Source organism: Lagenorhynchus albirostris, chromosome 15, assembly GCF_949774975.1.
Source record: "Lagenorhynchus albirostris chromosome 15, mLagAlb1.1, whole genome shotgun sequence".
Taxonomy (NCBI): Eukaryota; Metazoa; Chordata; class Mammalia; order Artiodactyla; family Delphinidae; genus Lagenorhynchus; species Lagenorhynchus albirostris.
Window position 1 is genome coordinate 39,746,752 of NC_083109.1, and position 22,995 is coordinate 39,769,746.

Below are 22,995 nucleotides of genomic sequence, written 5' to 3' on the forward strand. Positions count from 1 at the left end.
AGAGCATGATTTCTCAGCCTTGGCACTATTGATATTTTAGACTGGATAATTCTTTTGGGAAGTGGGCTGTTTTGTGCATTGTAGGGTAATTAGCCACAATCCTGGCCTCTACTCACTAGATGCCAGTAGCACCTCCAAGTCATAAAAATCAAAAACGTCTCCAAACATTACCAAATGTTCCCTTGGGGTCAAAATTGCCAGCATTTAGAACCACTATTTTAGAGAAATAGTCAAACATTCAAGGCATGGTAAACACTATAATATGGCCAAATAGAAAACATCAGTATTATAATATTTTCTATATAAACATAAATAAATTTGCACTCAAATAAACTTGCTTGCATCCTTTTATACAGTAGGCATTAGCTAATCACCCTCTAATTCTTAGAACTACTCTGCCAGGTGGGTATCATAATTTCATGCAAACTGATGTTGAAATTGTTCTGCAGTTAAGTGAATTGTTCAAAGGCTCAAAGATAAAAAGACACAAATTGATTTTTTTAGTTAGCTGGATCTTTATTATAAGAATTCCACTTCATTGTGCTTTGAAAATAGCAGCTGAAAATCTCATTGCCTTGTGTTTTATTTTGTTTTGTTTTTTGTTTTTGGATACACCCTTGAAACCATCAAAACAATCTATGCCGTATACATGTCCATCACCTCTAAAAGTTTCCTACTACCCTTTTTATTTATTATTATTTTTCTTTCTAGTGATCTCCTGTACAGTATAGTGTCCATAGTAAACAACACTGTACTGTATACTTAAAATTTTGCTAAGAAAGCATATCTTATGTTAAAAGAGAGATTTGAACCAAGATTCTCCAACTTAAAATCAACTTTGAGTAGTTATAGCATCTATAAGTATTCCTGATTATTGTAATCATTCCCACTCTGCTTTTTAGGTGTTCATTTTACATATAAATTTGTGAAAACCAGACAAGATAGAAAATAAGCCAACATTTATATAATATTTTAATTGAGGAGTCTTTATTATTCATATCACAAACACTAAAAATAAATTATTTAGAAAGTCTTCAACCACTAAGAAAAGTAGTAGGATTATCTGTACATTTTACAAGTATTTTTTCTTTCTTTCTTTCTTCTTTCTTTCTTTCTTTCTTTCTTTATTTATTTCCTTTCTTTCTTTCTTTCTCTCTTTCTTTTTTAAATTTAAAATTTTTTTATTGAAGTATAGTTGGTTTACAATATTGTGTTAGTTTCAGGTGTACAGCAAAGTGACTCAGTTATACATACAAATATATCTATTTTTTTCAGACTATTTTCCATTATAGCTTATTACACAATATTAAGTATAGTTCCCTGTGCTATACAGTAGGTCCTTGTTGGTTATCTATTTCATATAAAAAGTACTTTTGATCTTGTAAACTACATCCTTAACCACCACCATCATCAAAAGCATAATTTCCAAGTGAAAATAGTGGCACTTTACCTTTTTCAGTTAATTTACAGAAACCATCTCAAATCAAAACTCCCACCTGAATGATTCTTATTGTTTGGAATATGGCCCTTGGAGAGCTCCAGAGCTTTGCTTGATTTCTCTACTGAGCCCTACTGAATCACCCATCCCAGAAGAGCCTTGGTCAGACAACTTCTTACTGCTTCCACCACCACGGTCTTGGGTCAGTATACAGTCTTCTGTCTCCTAGACAATGACAGTAGACCTAATGGATCTCCTTCTCCACCTTTGCTCCCTACAGACTATTCTCTACATAGTAGCCAGTGTGAGCCTTTGAAAATGTTCATCAGTAAATATTCATCACACTTGTACTTAGAGCCTTCCAACAGATTCCCACCACATTTAGGATAAAACTCGGAGTCCTTTCCGAGAGTTACACTGGCTCGGAGCCACATCTCTGCTCTCACATCTTCCCCCTCCCCTGACTCAGTGGCCAGGAGCCACCCTGGTCTACCTGCTGTTCTTCAGACACATCAAGCAAATTCCCTACCCAGGACCTTAGTTCTGGCTATTTCACTGGCTATGCCCCTAGAATGTTCTTCCTCAGATCTTTTCTCAGGTTCTGCTCAAATGCTACTCCCTCTGAGGAGACTTTCCTGACCATCCTATGTGAAAAAGCATCTCCTAAGTCTTGACTTCTTTCCCTTGCTTTATTATATGTAGCACCTCTTAATAACTGACATCATATTGCATCTGTTTTCTGCTCTTTTGTTTATTAACAGCCTTTCCCACTAAACTGTAAGCTCTACACAGGCAGGGACTATGGTATGTTCATTACTCTAGTTCCAGGATCTAAAAGAGTTTATTGTAGGTCTTCAATAAATATTTGGTGAGTAAATGAATGAAGGAAACCTAAGTATTAATGGGGGACTCAAAGTCTTTTGAGATTTAGGTAAGGTTTTCTTAAAAATACCCCTGCTACCACAGCACAACCTACACATATTCTATAAATTGCAGAACTCTCCCCAAGACTTCTGAGAATTTCTAAAGCCTTTTGTTTTCAGGGCACTTCTAGTTTTGACTGCTTGCTTTCTCAGTTTGTGAATCATCTTGCCATCTTATGTGTGCCATGTTTGCCCCACGAAAAACCTTCTCACATAAGCCAACTTGGGTGTTTACTGAAGTTTTATGGACAGGAAAAGGCAAGGTTTTTACAGAGACTTTGTAAGGGAAAACTTTGAAGTACACATTAAACATTCTTCTTAAAAAGCCTTCAGTCACTAACCCACAGGAGTTTTTGATAAACGCGCTACCGTATAAGTTTTCCTAACCCCACACTAACCTCCCTGTCCCCGCTCTACTCCATCCCTCCCTCATGCCACCGCTCTCCAGAGTGAAAACAAACTCCTCTCTTCATTTCACATAGAACAATTCAGCCGTCTCCTTTCTTGCTTTTCATCTTTCTGGCTTCATGCTTTACGGTCTCTCCTTCCATCCCCGAAAGCTCTTAAAGGCATTGTCCTAAACAAAGCTTCTTCTCTCTAAAAGAATGTCGATGCCAGCTGTTAAGATGATACATCTATTGCTTCTAAAGCTATGAGAGGCTCTATTATTCCACATGGACACCAAATATTGCCACCTGAATAAATATATCTCATCCTTACATATGCTAACATTTTTCATACATATATATACATATATACACAAGCATACATATATACATATATGTACATATATATTATGTATATGTATATCACTGTGTTTCAGTGATATAATAAAGAAAGATTATCAGAAAGAACTAAATTCACATGAACTCATAGAAACTATTGGTCATTGGGTATTTTGTCAATCCATCAGTTCTAAAAGATCAACTTTAACCAGGCAGATGTCTGTAAGCCTTTCTGATGTTAAAAGCAGTTTCCTCATACTTGAAAAGACTGAGAGTTTATTGCCTGTCCAATATCTATTTTTCATGTGGAAACTGAAAATTAAGAATGGGAAGGGGCAAAGGCAGCCATCCTTAGATTCCCTGCATGCTTGTCAAGTATTTTTATCAGAAATTGCCACAGGGATGGAGAAAACACAAGGACTGTTTATTCATCTAAATTACATGGACATATTGTTAAATGAAAAAAAAGCAAATTTGGTTTGTCATCTAAAAATAAGAATATGTTTGTATTATCATCTTATTGTGAGGCATAATGTCTCACATACCTGAAAGAAAAAGCTCATTGCCCAGTAGGATGAGAATACCTGCAACCTCAGGTAGTTGTAGTGATGCTGGTGGTGAAAAGACTGGTGCCCCCCGCTTGTTATACCTCAATCCCTCTGGTAGGATTGTCATCCAGACCACCCTGCATTCTTGATTGCATTTCCAACAGTTGGAGGCCTCTAATCTGTTATGCTGTCATAGTTGCCATACTGTGCTGGGCCTTTGGAAGAGCTGGTAGCCATTACTATGTCCCCTAAAATACTGCTTTCTGTACCCCCAGTATCCTGGCATATTCTACTGAATACCATCACCCAGTACTTACCAGTGAAGCTAATTGTCTAATATGAATCCTAGGTCCTAAGGCCAAGCATGCTACGCTAGTAGAATCTTCCCCTATTCTAAGATAACATCATCTCCGTAGTTAGTACAAGAGGCTTGAGATCCATTCTGCAGGCCTGGATTAGATATTCTTGGCCCATGAACTGCAGCCACAGAGGCCAATTTTGGCCAATTCCACACACCGCTTATATCCACCAATGGGAAGAAGGGCTACTGACTGTTTGACCCCAATGACTGTATATGACACTTTCCTCACTGGGTAATTCACTCCCCTGGGCTGTTATTCCTGAGTGGATCAACAGACTTCCCCTTACTGCCTCAGTCGAACATAACCTGAGTCTACTATGCAGGTGGTCATCTAGGCTTCTGGCCCAAGTGTGAAGAAACAATATTCCCAGAGTATGTTTGTCAGTTCAGGACTACAAGGAAGCAGACACCAAGACAGAGTTAGAAGTACAAGAGATTTATTGAGGGTTACATCTGTAAAATGTGAAGGTGTGGAGAAAAGCCTTCAGACCATGATGCAGATCTGACCGCAGTGAATGGAGAAAAGAAAGAAAGATTTTGCAGGAAGTTGCAGAGACTATAGTGCAACTCTGAGAAAGCCTCAGCTATCCAAGGGGGTATTCCAGTGCAAAGAATGACCATTGTGGAGTCCAACATTGAGCAGAAAATCTCAGGTCCTAATAATACTCCCAAGATGGTCAGGCACTGGCTGGAGCAGCCCAGGAACTGAGTGGCTCAACTCAGATGCCACAGCAGATCTCAGCTGGCCACTGGTCGCAGATGATCTGCATTTCTCGCTGCAGCTTCTTTCTTGAAGAGAGATCTGAGCTGTACGGATCTAGGGTTACCCCAAGAGGAGTCATAGCACACTACGACCTTGATTGTTCCTGGGTAGGGAATAACTATGCTGATGACAAAAATATAGACAAAATTGATTACGATCATTTTGGAAATTTTTTGGAAGTATTTATTAAGGCCAAACACACACCTACTCTATAACCCCTAGACCGGTACCCAAAAGAAATGAGTGCTTATTTCCCCAAAAGACAGGAACAAAAATGTTCATAGCGCCATTACTTACAATAACCCCAAACTGGAAATGACACAGATGCCTATCAAGAGTAGAATCAATATATGTGTACAAAGTGGTCTGTTCATACAACAGTATATTACACTGTAACAATGATGAAATAACTCCATCAAACATCTAGGTTACGTAAACAAGATTCCTCACGATTCAAAGACCCAGCAAACGAGCCTAAATTTTAATGTCATCTTAGGCCACAGAATCACTAAATTATTTGTTGACCAGTTAGGGAACATCTTAACCTGGACCAATACACCAGCCCTATATGAACCAACATTAATGGGGGGTCAGTGTCCCATATATGGAAGAGAAAGGAGGGTTGTCTAGAGCTCTCAGCAACCTGAACGTTATCCTCTGGACTGGATCTGGGCTCCCTGAGCATCTGTGTTAGGGGAAAGCTTCAAATCTTATTTATGGCTTTCATGTTCCTATTCAAGTCATCATCATCCTCCAGTGTCTCCAATGGCAATACCAGAGACTAATCTCTTGAGTTTACAGATTGAAATGGTATGGTTTCCTGACTGAGTGTGTAATGACACACAGCATCCAACCCTTGGGATAATGTAAGGAGTGAGCTGAAAAGTGAAGTTTAGTTTTTTTGATTCCCTGTAGGCTGGTCCCTAGGAGAAGGTGATGGTCTCCTTTAAGGCAGCACAAAAACTGTTAGCTTAAGGCAACTGATTCTGGAGAAGACTGAGGTAGAGTATTTGGTCCTGAGGCCACTGAAGGATTGTCACATAGCTGCAGCCACAAAATTAAACCCCAGCCCTCTAATCATGCCGGGGAGGGGAGTCATGCAGCCTACACCCAAGGGCTGGAGACCTTTCCCCAAGTCTGACCACCAGCCTTTCCAGACCCCTGTCTGCCACCTCAGAGAGTGATAAGTAATGAAGGACAACATGTCTGCTAAATGCTATGTCTCTGTGAGTTTCTTTCCCAATAAATGCTATTCTAGATGGCCTGCTTTGCATGCTCTCTGGTCATTAGCCCTTGTTTGCCAAGTAGCTTCCCTCCGTTTATAAATAAATCATGGAAATGTACATAAGAAATAAATAAAAGTGGTTAAACCAAGAGAGATTAAGAAGATTGGCTAGATATGGACAGGCATAGAAGAGAGACTTCTCAATGTACGTATTTGATGTTTGAACACAATAGATGTATTACCTATATTTTTTAAAGAAACACAATTAAAAGGAGAAAAGGTTAAATCAATAATTGCTGGGAAATAAATAAATATAGAAATAAATACATTAAATTAATGCCACACAGTTTCCCTCTCTGCTCCAAATTTTTTTACATGGACTTGAAAGGGACATCGTCAGCCACAAAAATGAAAGCACATTGTGTACAACAGAGAAAATATCCCCAAAGTAAAATAACATCATGATGGCAAACGAGTGGTGCATAGATTTTCTCAGAGAACACAATATGATTCAATTTTAGTTAAACCTAAAGAAATGTTTAAAATCCAGAGAGGAAAGCTAACTAAAAGTAAGAAAAATTTCTACTGCTTAAGAGTGGTAGATGCTAAACATGACACAGATGGTTCCCCCATTGAGGGTTAGGAAGGTGTAGATGACATCCTTTTTCCTAGCTCTTCACAGCCTCACTGTGAAGAAAACTTTCTTAAACAGAGCAAAAAAACAGTGACCGTAGGGGGAAACAACTAATACATTGGATGACATTAAAAATTCCTTCCGTTCATCAGAAGACAAAATTAAAAGGTGAGAAGGTGAGTCACATGGTGGGAAAAGATACTTTTACCACGTGTAACTGACAAGTCACTTCTACAAATCAATAAGAATAAGAAAGACACTCAAATAAATGCGCAAGAGACTTCAACTAACGTTCACAAAAGAGGACACCTACATGACAAATTAAACCTATGAAGTACCAAAAGAAAATTCTAACCACAATAAGATACCACTATACAACCATCAGAATAGCTAACCACTGACAGTGTCTATTCTGGGCAATGATGGGCAACCTACATACACTGAGAGAGAGGGAAAATTGGTTAAGATTATTTTCGAAATTTTTTGGAAGTATCTATTAAGGCCAAACATACACCTGCTGTAGAACTCCCAGTCCAGTACCCAAGAGAAATGAGTGCTTATTTACCCAAAAGACAGGAACAGAAATGTTCATAGCAACATTACTTGCAATACCAAAACCCGGAAACAACACAAATGCCTATCAGCAGTAAAATCAATATATGTATAAATAGTGGTCTATTCATACAACGGTATACTACACTGTAATGATGATAAAATCGCTACAGCTGTACACAAAGGCACAGAAAAATATCACAGGCATATCACTGAGAAGAATATGAGACACAAGAAATCAGACATAAAATTCTATGTACTGCGATTCTATTTAAATAAGTTCTAGAATAGGCAAAACTAGGTGAAGCATGACATTCCAAAGAATAACCATCAACTTTCACCCAGAGGTTCCCAAGCACAGAATGCAGTCCTGTATCACTATCTAGCTGGAAAAGACCCTAAATATTATTGAGGCTTGTCCCTTCGTTTTACAAAGAAAGCATCTGAGGATTGAGAGACTGAGAAACTGAGCCAGGGTCATGCAGCTGTTAAGGGACTGTGCTGCGAATAGACCTTGGGGCCTCTTGCATCCCTGTGTGTCCATCTTTCTTCCACCTTCGCCTCATGCCTTATATTCACTGACCCCATAAATATCTACTGTTATGTGTGATTAAGGTATCGTTCTAGCTTCCATGGGAATGAGTTAACAACATTCGTCCTCATTTTGATCAAATAAATCAACTAGTCTTTACCAAACACTTGGTTATCCACCAGGAATTTAACATCCCTGAGAATCGTCTGCTTATTCATGTCCTTCCTCTTCAAAAATGACACTTCTGAGCATCTTTTCCATAACACACATCTGCATTTTCTGGTATAGCTGCTCTTGGCAAACTATCTCTACTGGCACCTGCTATACTCAAAAGCACACCAGGCCAGCTCCTTTTTCCTCTTTGGAAACAGTGATAGTTTCCAGCAGGCTTTATGAGGCCGTGATGTTTTAGATTGTATTATCACCAAAGTAATCTTTTGTCTTCAGCGCTCCTGGTTGCCCCCGTTTATGCAGCCATGTTTCAGTTCTGGGGCCATCCTGCTGTGTCCCACCTATAAGGCAGACAAGAAGGAGGACACATGGTCACAAGGAAGACCCGAGGGGCCATGATAAGCTTGACCATCCCAATATGTCACAGTTACTGAATTCCGTCATTAAACAGTCTACGAAATCCTGTGATTAGATCATTAAATACACCTTTATTTTTGTTAAGCGCTACCGTCTCCTTTTAAACACAAATACCTTTGAAAGGATTAGTACAACAAATTCCTAATTTAGAGGATCAGATTGTGTTTCTCCTCTACAGGAGGGAGAGATGAAGTAGGACTGAGCATCCAAGGCAGCAGTGAAGTAATCACCATGGTGACCTCGAATGAATCCAGTCCTGTGAAGGGGGATGAGAATCTGGGGGCGCAGCCATTCTGTGCAGGCAAAGTGGCTCTGTGCAGCCTTTGCTGGGATGATAATAACCATAATCGTCATCATAATCATTAAAGCAGCTGATATTTATTGGAGACTTATGTTCCAGACATTTAGCTGAAAGCATGATACTGTGGAGGCCACAGACAGGTTCCTCTGAGAATCTTAAACCTTCACTCCTGACCCCCGCCAGGCTGCCGAAGTATCATGAACAGATCTTAGTATATATCTCTTGCTTTCACCTCCAGACAAATGACTGAATCTCCCGCTGTGGAATTGCCAAAATAAAATATATTACAGGTGACCCTTGAACAATGTGGGTTTGAACTGCACGGGTCCACTTACATAGAGATATTTTCAATAGTAAATATCACAGTGTTACACGGTCTGTGGAGAAATCACAGATACAGAGGACTGACAATAAATTTTATGCCGATTAACCCCTGAGTTGTTCAAGGGTCAACCTTAATTGCAATTATGGTTACTTATTTAGTTGGTATAAATTTACACCTGCAAACTCAGGTATCCATACAGGAAATACCACTTTCTTTGACAACCACAACTCAAGCATGGATCCTAGGGCTAAAGTGTCTATGTTTGAATCCTGGTTGTGTGGCCTCAGTTTCCTCCTCTGTAAAATGGGTTGTAAATTGTCACCTCAAAGGGTTTTTGTGACGATTAAATGAGTTAATATTTGTAAAGTAATTAGAACTGTGGCTAGCACACAGTACCTGCAATCTAAGACTCTAAGAGCTAGCTTTATTTGATATATATATCATATATATGATATATGTATAATGACATGGTTATCATTATTCCAAAAATATTGGCTGACTACATCTATGTCGAACCCTGACATGGCGAAGGGTAGGGAAGAGATGGGGTCTTTGCGCTTAGGTTAATGCAGAGAAGGTCTTCCCCTTGGTCAATGAGGCTCTTCAGGTCAAGGGCCCACTGTCTACAAGCCGCACCAGGGATCCACGAACCCTGAGCCTGTCTCCTAAATGTATATGAGGTCACTTTCTCTCCAGGGCTTTGCCACCTTCCGAAAGTATCCTTGGAAGGCTATTGCAGACTCTACCCACTATTTTTCCTCTCTCTCACTCCAGAACCAAGGAAATTACTTTCTACTCTGAAGATGGGAACAAAGCTCTAGTCCTCTTTCTTTACGTTACCTGCAAATCTTCAACTTCCCTAAGAGGATAGGGTTTTAAAACACAAAACCTGGGAGATCTGTAGGTGATTTCTGGTTTCCTGGCCTCGCCTTAGACATCCCTCCTCTGAGGCAACAATCACTTGCATGGCTGGAGGGGAAGGGAGAAATCCAGTGAAAGAAGAAAAATTTTTTTTTAAAAGGTGAATATCTCCATATATCAGCCTGCCCTACCTAAACAAGAGGACTGTTCTTAACACGCAATTGAGAATGTCAGGAACTCAACAACAGAAGGCCAGGTTCCCACTGCTTGTTTGCTCCTGAGAACTGGAGACACCACCCTCCTGCCATACATAGCTGGGCTTTCATCCTGCCCCACAGCGTTGGGCCCTGGGCGGGCCAACAGCGGGCAGGGGAAGCAGAGACTGTTGCTGAGGGGAGGAAAGCCCCTGGTTTCCAGCCCTGGCAGATGCCAATGCTGGGTTTCTGCAGAACTGGGGTCTAGCTTCCCAAAGTGGCCCATAACACTCATTCCCTCCTGTCACCACCAGAAAACAAGGAGGGACAGTGACATCAGCTATTGACTGGACGTCAGGCAGGTTGGGGTGCCTCTAACTTGGGTAGAAATACTACAAGTCAAGAGATCGTTCCTTGCTTAGGTGATGAAATGGAGCTCAAGTGAACTGAAGGCCTTGCTCTTCATTTCCTGCTGAGACATCTCCCCTCTCAGGGCGGGGTGTGTGTGTGTTTTACAGGTCTGAGTCTGACGCTGGAGGTTGAAGTCCATAGGACATCAGGCACTGTGAAGGGAAGATGGCTATGAGCTGGGGAAGAGCAGGAACAAGACGGAGCCCACGGGTGTGAGCTGGAGGCCGTGAGCACGGACTGAAATCTTCTTGTTGCCTCTGACCTTGGAAGTCTGGTGTCCCACAGAAGCCAAAGCCCTTTGTCATGTTGCTAAACACATACGCCCGGCCCGAGTCAGGGGAGCAGCTGCGGGTCTGGCCGCCGCCTCTACCTGTGGGCTGAGTGAGCATCTCAGAGATGGGGGTGTGGACCACAGCATGTCTGCCACCTCCCTCCACAGCCCACTTCTCACCTGGGAGTCTCTGGTATGGCTTATCCACACCAGAACCACATGGGAAAAGGAATTCTGGGTTGTAGTTCAGCCTGGTCTAGTTGACACACTGCTAAACCACTGTAGTACCTGTCCCGTCAGTCTGCATTCCCTGGATATGAGAATGCTCTCACTGGGGCTAAAGCCAAGGTAGATTTGGAAAGAAAACACTAAGTCTGTGTGTGCATGTGTGTGTACATGCATGTGTGTGTGCTGTGTACATAGATAAGGCTATGGCAGGGAAATGTGCCTTGAAATGGTGTCCTTTACAGCCATCACCTCTACTCTTCCCCAGAATCGTATATGCGTGGGGTAGGATTACACACATATGTCTATAAATGTGGTGAGCATCTATGTCTCTAATGTGGCGAGCATCTATAATAACTAACAAAACTACACATCTCTCTCATTCTATAGTCAAGATTGTATCTATACTGTCACCTGCCCTTTGATATCTTCTTCCTGCCTCAATCCCAGCGAGAATCACCAATGGGTGATTTAAAAAAAAAAGACTGTAAATCCAGACATGAGCGCCCCAGAGGTCCTGGCCTCTGGACTCTTCATGTGAGGCCAGGACCTTCTACTGTTTTATAAGCCCTCAACCTGTTCTTAAGTTTGCTGCCACTTGGAAGCCACAGTTCAGCCAATTTCCTGGTGGGTATGACGGCTACATCACCTGGCAGGACACAGGTGGATCCTTAAGGTAGGAACAGGGGAGGTTTAATAGAAGGACTACTTACAGAGGTGGCAGTAGGTTTCAGGAAGCTAGTCGTGATTGGTGAAACACCCAAAGATTAGAAGCTGAGACCATGTAAAGAGACCGCCATGAGAAGGAGCATGGCCAGAACACTGAGCAGAGCTGCAGCTGGAGAGAGAGGCCACCATATCCTTGCTGGAGTTGAGGCTCCAGGCTCTCCTTTCCCACCCAGTGATCTCCTGCCAGTGCCTCTCTCTAGTGGACCCAGCAGGAAACCAGAGAGTGAGGTTGTCCAGGGGAAGTAATCTGTGGAAGTCAGCTTCCTGAAGCAAAGGGCAGGAGAGGGAAGGGATCTGGGGGGACAAAGGGAGCCCACTGGCTTCTCAGTTGTTACTTCTTTTAAAGAATCATTAGAATCATCAGACTTCGATGACCGAGGGTACATGGTGGCCACAGAGATACCTGAGGCAGTCAGGTCACAGCAACACAGAGCAGGATATCAGGACAGGGGACCATGTGACATAATTCCCCTCCCAGCAGTTATGAAATACACCTTACAATGCTGAAAACAGAGGCCAGCCCATCTCTAAGGTTTAAACAGCAACTCAGGATCTGTGTCCCCTGCACACTGATATCAACTTGATTTTTCTTTTGCTCTAAGGCTATAGAAGCCCTCGGGGAAATTGCAGAATAAGAAAAGTTTTAGGCTCTTGAGTCGCTTGCCAATCTCCTGGCAGATACCTTTGCATTTCCAGGTTGCCGCAAAGCAGTAGCGTTATTTTTATCCTCATATAGATAGACAGGCATAAAAATACAGAAACATAAAAATAGTACTGTAGTCGACTAGCAATGCAGCTCATCTGCAGGGCTAGGCCACCCATACCTGCGTTGGTGGCCCTCAGCCAGAACATCTCAACACAAGGCTGGGCAGAGCAGCCTGAGGTCTTTAGCCTTGACACAAGAGCTGGGACCTGCCCAGGGAATAAACCACTTCCTCCATGTAAATTATGTGCTGTGGGAGAGAAAATGATGCTTATAGACCTATGAAGGCAAATGGAGATAAGAGAGAAAAATACAGAAAAGCACATAGACGCTAATAAAATAGTTATATATATTATTCTTTTATATATCTATGAAGTAAGGAAAATGTATATTATAAGGATATATAAAGAGAGAGATATATAAGGATGTATATGGTACATATTCTTATATGATATATTTTCCTTATTTCATATATATATATATATATATATATATATATATATATACATACAGAGAGAGAGAATTAACATGCAGCATGATAAATGCTAAGAAGTGGGTGAGCACAGGGTCCTAGGGACCCCTAACTCCCCCTTGGAGGCATATGTATATATAGGGAATGGAACATAACAGACTTCCAATAAATCATTTCTGACTTGTCCGTCGTTGTTGTCACATAAACTAAATATAAAATAAATACTAAACTCAAAATGCTCAGGTGTCAGAGTCACTGAGGGGGAAGAGCCCATTGCCTGCGCTCGTTGGGCGGGGATCCAGATGGGAGTGGCCTGGTAAGTAAGGCCAGCACGTCCCCAGAGACAATCACAGAAACAAATGGGTGGCTTGTCCCTGACAATGTCGCCAGGTGAGAGGGCTGGACAGGTGCGTGGCCCATGCCACAAGATCAGGGCTCTGTCTTGCTAAAATGGTCCGTCTCTGTTCCCACAAGAATACTAAAGGGTTTACCAATTTGACTGCATCCTTGATACTGATCACTCTGAACTCTGGTTGCTCAATGTTTTGTCAGAGCTGCATGTCACTTTCCTTACTCATTTATTTTTTTCTGTCTGCCGGGCAAACCCCTTTTTTTCTGTAAAAATCAGACCCGGATTGAGAGAATAAGGGAAGACTTGACTTTTCATTCTATACTTACTACTTTTCTTAAGGGATTTTTTTTTCCACTTTTTCCTGTGTGTTTTATGACCTTTCAATTAAAATATAAGTTTAAAAAGACCAAAAATCTGCATGCTGCCTGCCACCATCTTCCTGCCATTATTTGCAGGCACTAGCTTTGCAGGAGCAAGACTGACAGCAGGAGAGGAAGATCCGCTCTGATCCCAGCCTCTGACTCCATCCCCTTTTTCTGCTGCAAGTAGGGCAGAGAGATACAGCGGCAAGATTGGTCTCCTTTGCTCGGTTTGTTCCAGTGCTGCAAAACTGTGAGCTCCTTGAACTGGAGAAGGACCAGTGTGCAGGGCACAGCTCCGTGTGGCCTCCCTGCTGAGTGATTCTCTGACCCTCTGTCAGAGGTTGGCTAAGAGGGGCAGATGTGAAAAGCTAAACTTCATTTTGGCCTATGCTACTCGCACCTGTGTCATAAACCTCTTTCCCGAAATGTTGAGTAGAAAGAAGCCAAATGGTATCAGATAGTAAATTATGTAATGGTGACCCATTCTTTCGTCTGATCCAGAAGTCTCATCTCTGCTAACAGTCACAGGACTTCACATTCTTCCACAATTCCTTCCCATGTGTTTGCTCACTGACTCGGCATCTGGTTATGTCCCCTCAGGTGTCTAAGTGCATCCTCCCTGTTCCTAGTTCACGATCTCTCTGCTCACTTTCCTCCCCCAAAGCAGTCACGAATCCAACTCCTTCCTCTCCCTGAATGTTCAACTGCAACCCCTGCATTAAGAACAAGCATGGAGTCAAAGGAAGCTGGTGGATGGTTCAGGATTGGTCACAAGAAGCCAGATGAGAAAATGGAGGAAAAGAAAAGCAGAGGGAAGTGAGGCAAATGCTCTCTCCAGTTGGCAAAGGTATTTTAGGAGAGTGGGTTCTACGTTAGATGGTGTGAAGGCAGGTCTTGCCTTTTGCTATAAATACAAGTCCATCTTCTGAGAGTCATATCAGTTGAAGTTCGTCCCTCTTGAAATTAAGACCTTGTGCAAGCTCATTTTTATATAAATATATATATATATATATATTTTTTTTTTTTTGGTACGCGGGCCTCTCACTGTTGTGGCCTCTCCCGTTGTGGAGCACATGCTCCGGATGCGCAGGCTCAGCGGCCATGGCTCACGGCCCCAGCCGCTCCGCGGCATGTGGGATCTTCCCGGACCGGGGCACGAACCCGTGTCCCCTGCATCGGCAGGCGGACTCTCAACCACTGCACCACCAGGGAAGCCCTATATAAATATTTTTAATTAATCACTGCTTCATCAAACAGGAGAGGAATTAAGCGTTAACACTCACCAGAGACCCTGAAATTAGATTGATTATCTACATCTCAATTTGCTTTTCTGACACCACTAATTTATTTTTAATAGGTCTGTAATTTAGCTTTATCTATTTCTTATTCTGCTTGGCAGCCTCAAATGCCTGTAGCTCACCAGTCAACCTCTACAACTTTTAGGCACTGCTGTCTGCACAGTGTATTAAGTTTTAAGTTATCCAACCCAGTATGGGGAAGAACTTAAATTAATTTCCATATAGGAACCAAACTAACACCCCATCCTCCCCCAGAAATAGTGAAATTTGAATGAAAGAGAAGGCCAGTCATAGGGAGAATCTAGATAAAAAGAGTAAATTCTCACTCTTATATTACAGAATCTGCTGCCCTTGAATATTTTCCATTTGAATTCCTGGCATTGATATCATTATTGCGGTGAAAAGAAATGCTCCTCTTTTGACACCTGTTATTAGCCAGATTGACTTATGAAATGTTGGTGAACAGAGGGCTGGAACCTTTCAAAGGACCTCTTCAATTTCTCCCCATTTTTGATGATATGCACACTATATTATTCTGAGAAATTCACCAGAATTTCTCTGAAGCAGGAAGCTGTCTTTGTTTTGGAAAACCCCTTGGCAACCTCACGGGGTCAGAAACAAGATCAAAAGTAGAAACCCAAGCAACAGAGAAAAATGGTTGTGTCTCTGCCTGAGAAAAAATAAAAAGTTTAAACACAGAGATATTTTGTTTTCTTTTTTGCCTGATATGGAGGTGGGGGAGATGTAAGAAAAAGAGTGCCATTGGAGGGACTTGTGTAGGGTGAAAATAACACTGTGATATTTTCATGCTATTCACTGCACGGGGGGGAGCAGGGAGGGCAGTTGCATTAATCCAGATGAAGGTCGTGACCAAAGGCATGCTGAGGGAGATGGCAAGAAATGGTCAGATTCAAGACATTTATTTAAAAAGTCCACTAGGATCACTGATGATCATATGCAGGGAGGGGACAGTTCATGGGTGAACCCCTAGACTTCTGGCTTGAGCATCTGGGTGGCTGGTCGTTAGAACCAATACTGAGAACAACAACAACAGGGGTGAGTTGGAGTAGAAATCCAACATTCCATTTTACACCAGTACGTCTCAGATGCCTGAGAGATAACCAAATGCAAGTAGCACATAGACAAAAGTGGAAAAGTAAGACTAAAGCCCAAAGGAAAGATCTGGCTTAGAGAGATGTTAACTGGGCACTGTCATTATAAGATGGCATTTATATTATGAAAATGGATTGGATCATCTAGGGAAAGGGAGAGAAGAGAGAAAGCGTGCCCAGTTCTTAGTCTCTAGGAATCTCAGAATTGGATTGAGTAAAAGAAAGGGACCCTCCAATGAGGAGGAAGGAAAGGCAGCCCTCAGAGGAAGGAGCGTTCGGGAGGGGAAATGTCACTGCCGCTAAGAGAACGGAGACTGTCGCTCCCAGGAAGGAGTGCTGTGTCCAGTGTTACTGAAGAACCGAATAACACAGGAACAAACAGTCAATTTTACCTCCATCAATCTGTTAAATATTTTTAATCCTTTTGAAGGCACGAGGAGATTGAATTTTGAACTTTGAGGATAGGACTGGGCCTTTCACAGCACAGCAATAAGAGGAATATCTATACGCCAGATAGAGATTCCCGAGTGTCCGCAGAGAATAGCACCCCCATGGGCAGCGGGTCTCTGAGTTGGGAAGCAGCTAATGATCTCACCTGCCCACCTGCAGTCCCCTTAGCTCTGAACCCCAGTGACACTACAGCAGCATGCTTCTCAGAGCAGCAATTTGTGGATTTGTCTAAAAGAACGTAAATTCCTTTGGGGGATAAACAATGCCTTATTCAACTCTGCATTCTGTGCAGCGTCCAACACAGTATCTAGCTCGGAGTAAGTCCTCAATTTGTGCTTTTCAATTGTGGTCAAAGATTTTTTTAAAAAATACTTCTGAAAAGTTCTTAGCATTATCAGTATATTATAAAATTTGGAAGAACCTGGCCCACAAATTAGTAACATCACAAATGAATTAATCTATAAACATATTACTTTTCTAATTTAAGGGAAGATCCTCACACAGCCTAAAAAGTAAAAAATAAAAGGGGTTAATTACACAAGAGACAGGGCTGTCTGATAATATATTAGTAGTTGGGTAAGAGAAAAGCTCAAAGCCAAGCTCAGTATTTCTTCTGAACTTAAGAGTGTAAGTGGAGCAGGCCATGAACCAGAACCCACAGTGTCTGCAGAAAATGTACTTTAAACTAATTTACCCCAGGGCTCTAACTGGTAATGCTTTCTCACGACACAAGGATCTGGAGATTGAGAGAGGGCTGTCTCTAGATGATGTTGCTTTTATGTCTCACACAGAGTAACTAACCAGGGCCTTTCATTCGGAGCATACCAGTTTATGCTTAAGAGTGGCAAAGTAGTCTTGAGATGTATAGGAGAGGTTTATGTAAAATAAATGAGACCAGAGGTAAGAGGAAGTATTAGAGAGAAGGCTGGACAAGACTAAGAAAAGGTGGAGATGAGACAAGCAAGGCAAAGCTATCTTAAGTCTCCAATCAAGTAGAAGGATGTGGCACCCTGTGCAACTAGGAAAAGGAGTTAGGGACACCTGAGAAGTGACCAAGACGCAGCTTCAGCTGCTGACCACAAGTCTCACACCTCGTGTTTTCTGAGCAAAGTAACGTGCAGTCCCTTCACCCCTTGCTTTTTAAAAGCCCATAACCTGAGTCCTCACTTTCTCCAGGCATAACAAGACAAACTTCCTTTTCTGTGGTTCCCCCAGCTCCTAACAGTGGAGGTTCCAGATGGCACTTTGGGCTCCCCCATGTGCTGGGGACCTTGTGGACTTGCTCTGTCAGGTGGGTTGACAGACTCCGTGGAACTCTGAAAGTCATCTCACCTATTCTTCTGGGAAGAGACCGCAAGAGAGAGAACACAAGAGAATCTACAGAAAATACTTGGAATATTAGAGTCCAGAACCTTCCTCCCAGAATCCACAAGAACCCTAGTCCAACTCACTCACTGGACAAAGGAGAAAAATGAGCCAGAGATACCTGGTGAGTTGGAACAGGTCACATAGCTAGTTAGTTGCATAACCAAGACAACAACTGCAAGCACAGCATGAGGTCATGGATGAAGTTTCTCACCTTTGTCTCAATTTGTTTATCTGTAAGTAAGGATGATCATGGTCACCTTGATGGATGGACATGGGCACAAAATCATGGATGTGTGTAAAATACCTGACACAGTGATTGGTATGATTGGCACAGGGCCCATGTTCCGTAAATTATCCTCTCCCCATTCACCCTTTGTTGCTACCCACAACATGATGCTGTACCTAATGCTGTCGGAAACAATAGATTAAAGAAAACCCAAACCCTTTTCCACTTTTAAGGATACCTAGGAAAGGGAATTTTCACACACCCCCGCTTCCTATTTCAAATGAAGCATGTTTCTCTACGTTCCATTCACAGAGTGTTAAATAGCTTGGAGTGTTAAATAGCTTTATGTTGCTTCTTAATTACTGCTTTCAAAACTCACCTTTCCCTGCACCTTTGCTCATAGCTGTGATACCCTTAGCTTGGTTAGGAGGCCCTGGGCAAGAGCTTGTGGCTCTAAGGCTGTCAACAGCATCCTCAATACAACCCATTCTTCACAGACTAAGAGGGGAGAGATTGCTTCTCTCCAGATGAGGACTGAATTCACTTCTTTCTGCAGCTCCCCAGGGTCCAGAATAAAAGGAATTTCCGAGATGCTTGATAGCCATATGGACCCCCTCGTTGTTCGGATATTTCTATGTGGCCAGTTGGAACAGCAACAACATGAGAAACATGCTTTATGTCTATAAATTTTGGCAGACAAAAATGAAGGAAAGAGGTGCAATGTGCAGAGACTGGGGCAAGTACAGATCCTGGAATCCACAAAAGGTGCAGAGAGTGGAGGTTCATCCCTCTTGATCTGATGATTACTTCTCTTATATCTGGAATATGTAATTCCCCAAATCTTGGTCATCACATTGGCTTCCCTCTAAATCCTGCTCATCACCTTTCTCTTTTTTCTTAATCCTGAAAAATATAAAGCCTAGTCAATATGCTAAAGAATAAAAGATTAATAAATGCTTGTAGAGTGTAGTTCAATTCAAAAGTGTTTCCTATGAGGAATCCCAAAAGTTACATTGCTGGGATCCAAGCACAGAAAATCCCCCAAAGACAAAAGTTAAAATAACTCACTCTCAGCTTAGTCGTAAATCAAAAGAAGAAAAAGGAGAATATTTTACCAAGGTTATTTAAGCTTCATGGAAGGCATGTTGGCTTCAGGTACATCTGGTTTTCATCTAACTTGAAAAAGGTTTAGATTTCAAAAATGAGACTATGCAAATGATTAATCAGTCATTTTGTGTAAATGCTTTAGACTTTAGATGTTACTGTGGGAAATAAAGGAAAATAAAAGAGCTTTAGCACAGCCCCAGTAAGCTTAGTCCATGGACAGCACATTAAATCCTGAATTACATACTCCACCAAACACTTCCTAATGAGCCATCCAAGTCTCTGAGGTATATAATATGCCTTTTTAAAAATGCATGAATACGTATTCCATCCACAGATTTGGATGGTTCCTTTGCATTATTTAAGTTTCAAAGAAGTTCATCAGTCTCCTAGGTATAACGTTCTGTGAATGCCTTAAAAATGAACATTCAGAAATTAGAAGCTCAAAATACCTTGAAGGGGAACAGTATATCAGCTCCCACACCAGGCTATTCAAAGGCAAGTGTGATGAGGCATTCGCCTCCCTGAGTTTCCCACCTTTTGTCAGTTTGGGTCACAACCCTTAAAACAGCTGTAACTCTGTTCCTTCCAACCTCATTATACAACTCCTGCTTGTTTTAGTTATAATTAGAATCCAATGACCTCCTCTGATTCCTGTCTGTGCTGCTGTTACATGGCTGTCCTTGGATGCTGGGATGTGATTGTCCTGAGCAGGCAGAGACAATGTTCAAAGCCCCAGGATGGGGTCCGTCCCCATGGGAGGCACTGCAAAGAATGTGAAGGTTGGGGCTTCCCAGGCTAAGGAAGTTGGTGAATCCAAAAAGGAAATACTTGTGGGTAGAAAAGAGAGAAAAAATCACAAAAGGGACTTACAGAGAAGAAACTAATATAATCCTTTTTCTGGAGAAGCACAAGAAAAAAACAATGCATAACTTAGCAAGCAAAGGGAACCAGGTGGAAGCGGGGAGAGGGAATGGTAGAGAAATAAGGTGCAAGGCAGGGAAGAAAGCAGCTTTACTTGAGAAACTTCATTGTGCCAGACATTCTCATTAATCCATTTAGCCCCCATTGCAACTTGACATGGAAATGGAATGACCTCCGTTCTACAGAGAAAGGAACTGAAGTTCAGAGAGGTTCAGAAACATACCAGAAATCACACAGCTAAAAGTGGAGTCAGAATTCACACCCAGGACTGGATGACCCCAAAGTCTTTGATCCTCTGCTTGGCTAAAGAAGGATGCAGTGAAACTGAATTCCAGGCATTGTGGAGATGGGAGGGTGTGTCCGGAGGAACCCGGAGGCACTGTCCAACGCAGCCTGACTGCCCATGTGCAGCATGTTTCCTCAACTGAAAAAGATGAAGCTCACTCTACAGGGTCATTGTGAGAAATAAAAGAGTTAATATATGTTCAGCACATGGCACGTGTGCCTGGCATATTGAAAGCCTTACATGAGTGGAAGCTAATTGATGTTATGTTGCTTGGATAATGATTCATTTCCCTAATCTGCTTGTGGAGGTTAATATTATGGGCTCATAGCTATATATACATGAGAGCAAGTGTTTGATGGTGTTTCAAGTTTCTATACACATCACTCATATTTTTTCCAACAGTATAGAAATCATAAATTAAGATGCTCTGGGTATGATTTGAGCAAGACACGCTGGTTAGAAGATTTCAGATCATGACGCATGTTTGAAAAAGTAATACCCAGGAAGCCGGTTTATTCCAAAGGTTGAAGTCTAACACAGAAATCCATTTGTCCTCCCCACATAATTTAGATCTATAAAGAGCTGATGTAAAGTAAATCTCAACACTGATGAAGGAGCAAGGGGAGAATGAGCTCATCTAATCTCTGCGCTCATTTGACATGAGTGGCCTGGCGGCTCAGAAGAGTCCAGTGTGTCATAGCCAAGTCTGGACATCCCTTTCCAGGGTATGGACAGAGCTAGTTCCTCTCCACCAGTGTCCCAGTGGTGCTGATGTCACCCTGAAGCACATTTCGGAATCACACACTGTCCTTGAAGTCAGCAGTCAGAAAGTACAAGTTTCATGGCATTAGGTGGTGGACCAGATGACATCAGTGAAAACAGACATCCTTGACCTCCAAGATCATCCTTGCCAAGATTACTCAGATACAGAGTGGCAAAGGAGCAGGCCACTTCTACCCCGGCCTCGCAGAACGCAGGCATGGCCCCCAGGAGTACAGGAGGAAACTTGCGAGGGGGCGGTTCTGTCTCCATGTGCTGGGAGGTGATTCCCATCTGGGCATAACCCTGTCGGGAGGGGCCAGTAGAGAGCGTCCACGTGTCCTCTGTCAGCTGAAGTGCTGCTTCTCCAGTGGATGCAAACCCTTTCAGAGCACCTGTCAGTCTGTGAACTCTCCCCTTTACCCTCTCCTCAAGTTTTCCCCACTCTTTCCATGACTCTTCTCCTCTCCCTAACACAGATTTTCCAATGAGATATAAAGATGAGAAGGAAAGCAAAATGGAACAGCCTTCTTTTCATTTGTTTGTTTGTTTGTTTTTCCAAACCCTAAGTCCTGGACACAGGCTACATACCATTTCTTCAAGTCGCCCTCACCATCTTGAATTTCACCTTAGCCAAACTGGAAGCCACAAGCCATTCCCTGCATCCCAGCACTGTGTGATCATCAGGCCACCGTATGCCTGCTTGCACCATCCTGGCTCTGCAGTGGGCATTATGGGTAACCAGAGAAGCCCAAGACATCGTCACAGCTGGGTCGGGAGACAAGGAAAAGCAGCTCTGAAGATTTTCCTTGTCAGGCTGATCTGATGTAACTGCAACATTCTGACATGTAGAAGCCCAGGCTATAAGTCTTATGCTTAAACATGAGAAAAGGGGAAATGCTTTCCTTAAATTGACTTCACGAGTGTCAGTGAGACTAACTGAAATTCATGCTAACTGCAGATGTCAGTCTGCCCTCTTAGAGGCTGTACTCTTCTCTTGGACTCACATCACTGCTGGTCCTGCCTTGCCCTTCTGGGCTGTAAGATCCCTCAGGATCCTCTTGGTAACAGCCCACCCCTGGGATGATTTCCTGGGTTCTGAGAAGTTCATTGACATCTAGACAAAAACCTGTCCCATCTGTTCCCTGGTGCTTGAAATCCTTCTATCAAAAAGATGGAGGAACTTTATGCACAAATGCCCCCAGGAGCAAAGTCCAATGGCTACAATTCATAAGGTAGGAAAGACAGAAGAAAAGATCCCTGCAGACACAGAATTTCTAGGAGGATCAGAGAATGCGGTGGAGATGGGAAGTGAGGGAGAAGGAGAGGCCAGGACCATTCAGAGACACTTCATCTAATGGCTCATGTGACCTGACCATCAACTGGTCTCAGAGCACTGACTAGTTCTCCCCTATGCTTGGCTACCCAGAGTCCTGCCCTGGGAGAGACTGCCTTAACCATTTCCTCAGATTCTATTATCCCAGCAGCACTCCTGGCACCAAGCCCACTTCCGCAACGGCAAGGTCTTGAGAAAAAAGGGAAAGAAACTGAGCTGTCAGTCAATCTTCTTGGCATCGTTTGTCTGTTTTTTGTTCTCAGCTTAGTTTGGAATGAGTTTTATTTTCTCTTTTCTTTTTGGGCATAAGTCTCTCTCTCACCCAAGATGAAGTGTTCTGAAGCTCAGTCCAGCCTATTCTGAACTATAAAAGATTGATTAATTAACCTTTCATCCGCTGATTACTTTCAACCTTTTTGTTGGCACATTGGGGAAATGTATTAGTGGTTACTAATTAAAGGTATTGAATATACCTTTACACTTCTTCACATTCTTAGACTTCTGGAACTAAATTGATTAAGAAGAAAAGGGGGAAGTTTCTGTTGAATTTATCTTTGAAAATGGCTAAGAGAGACTATAAATAAAGCCAGAAAAAGGGAAGCTGTGACCTTATTCTATAACCTATATTTGTACTTGA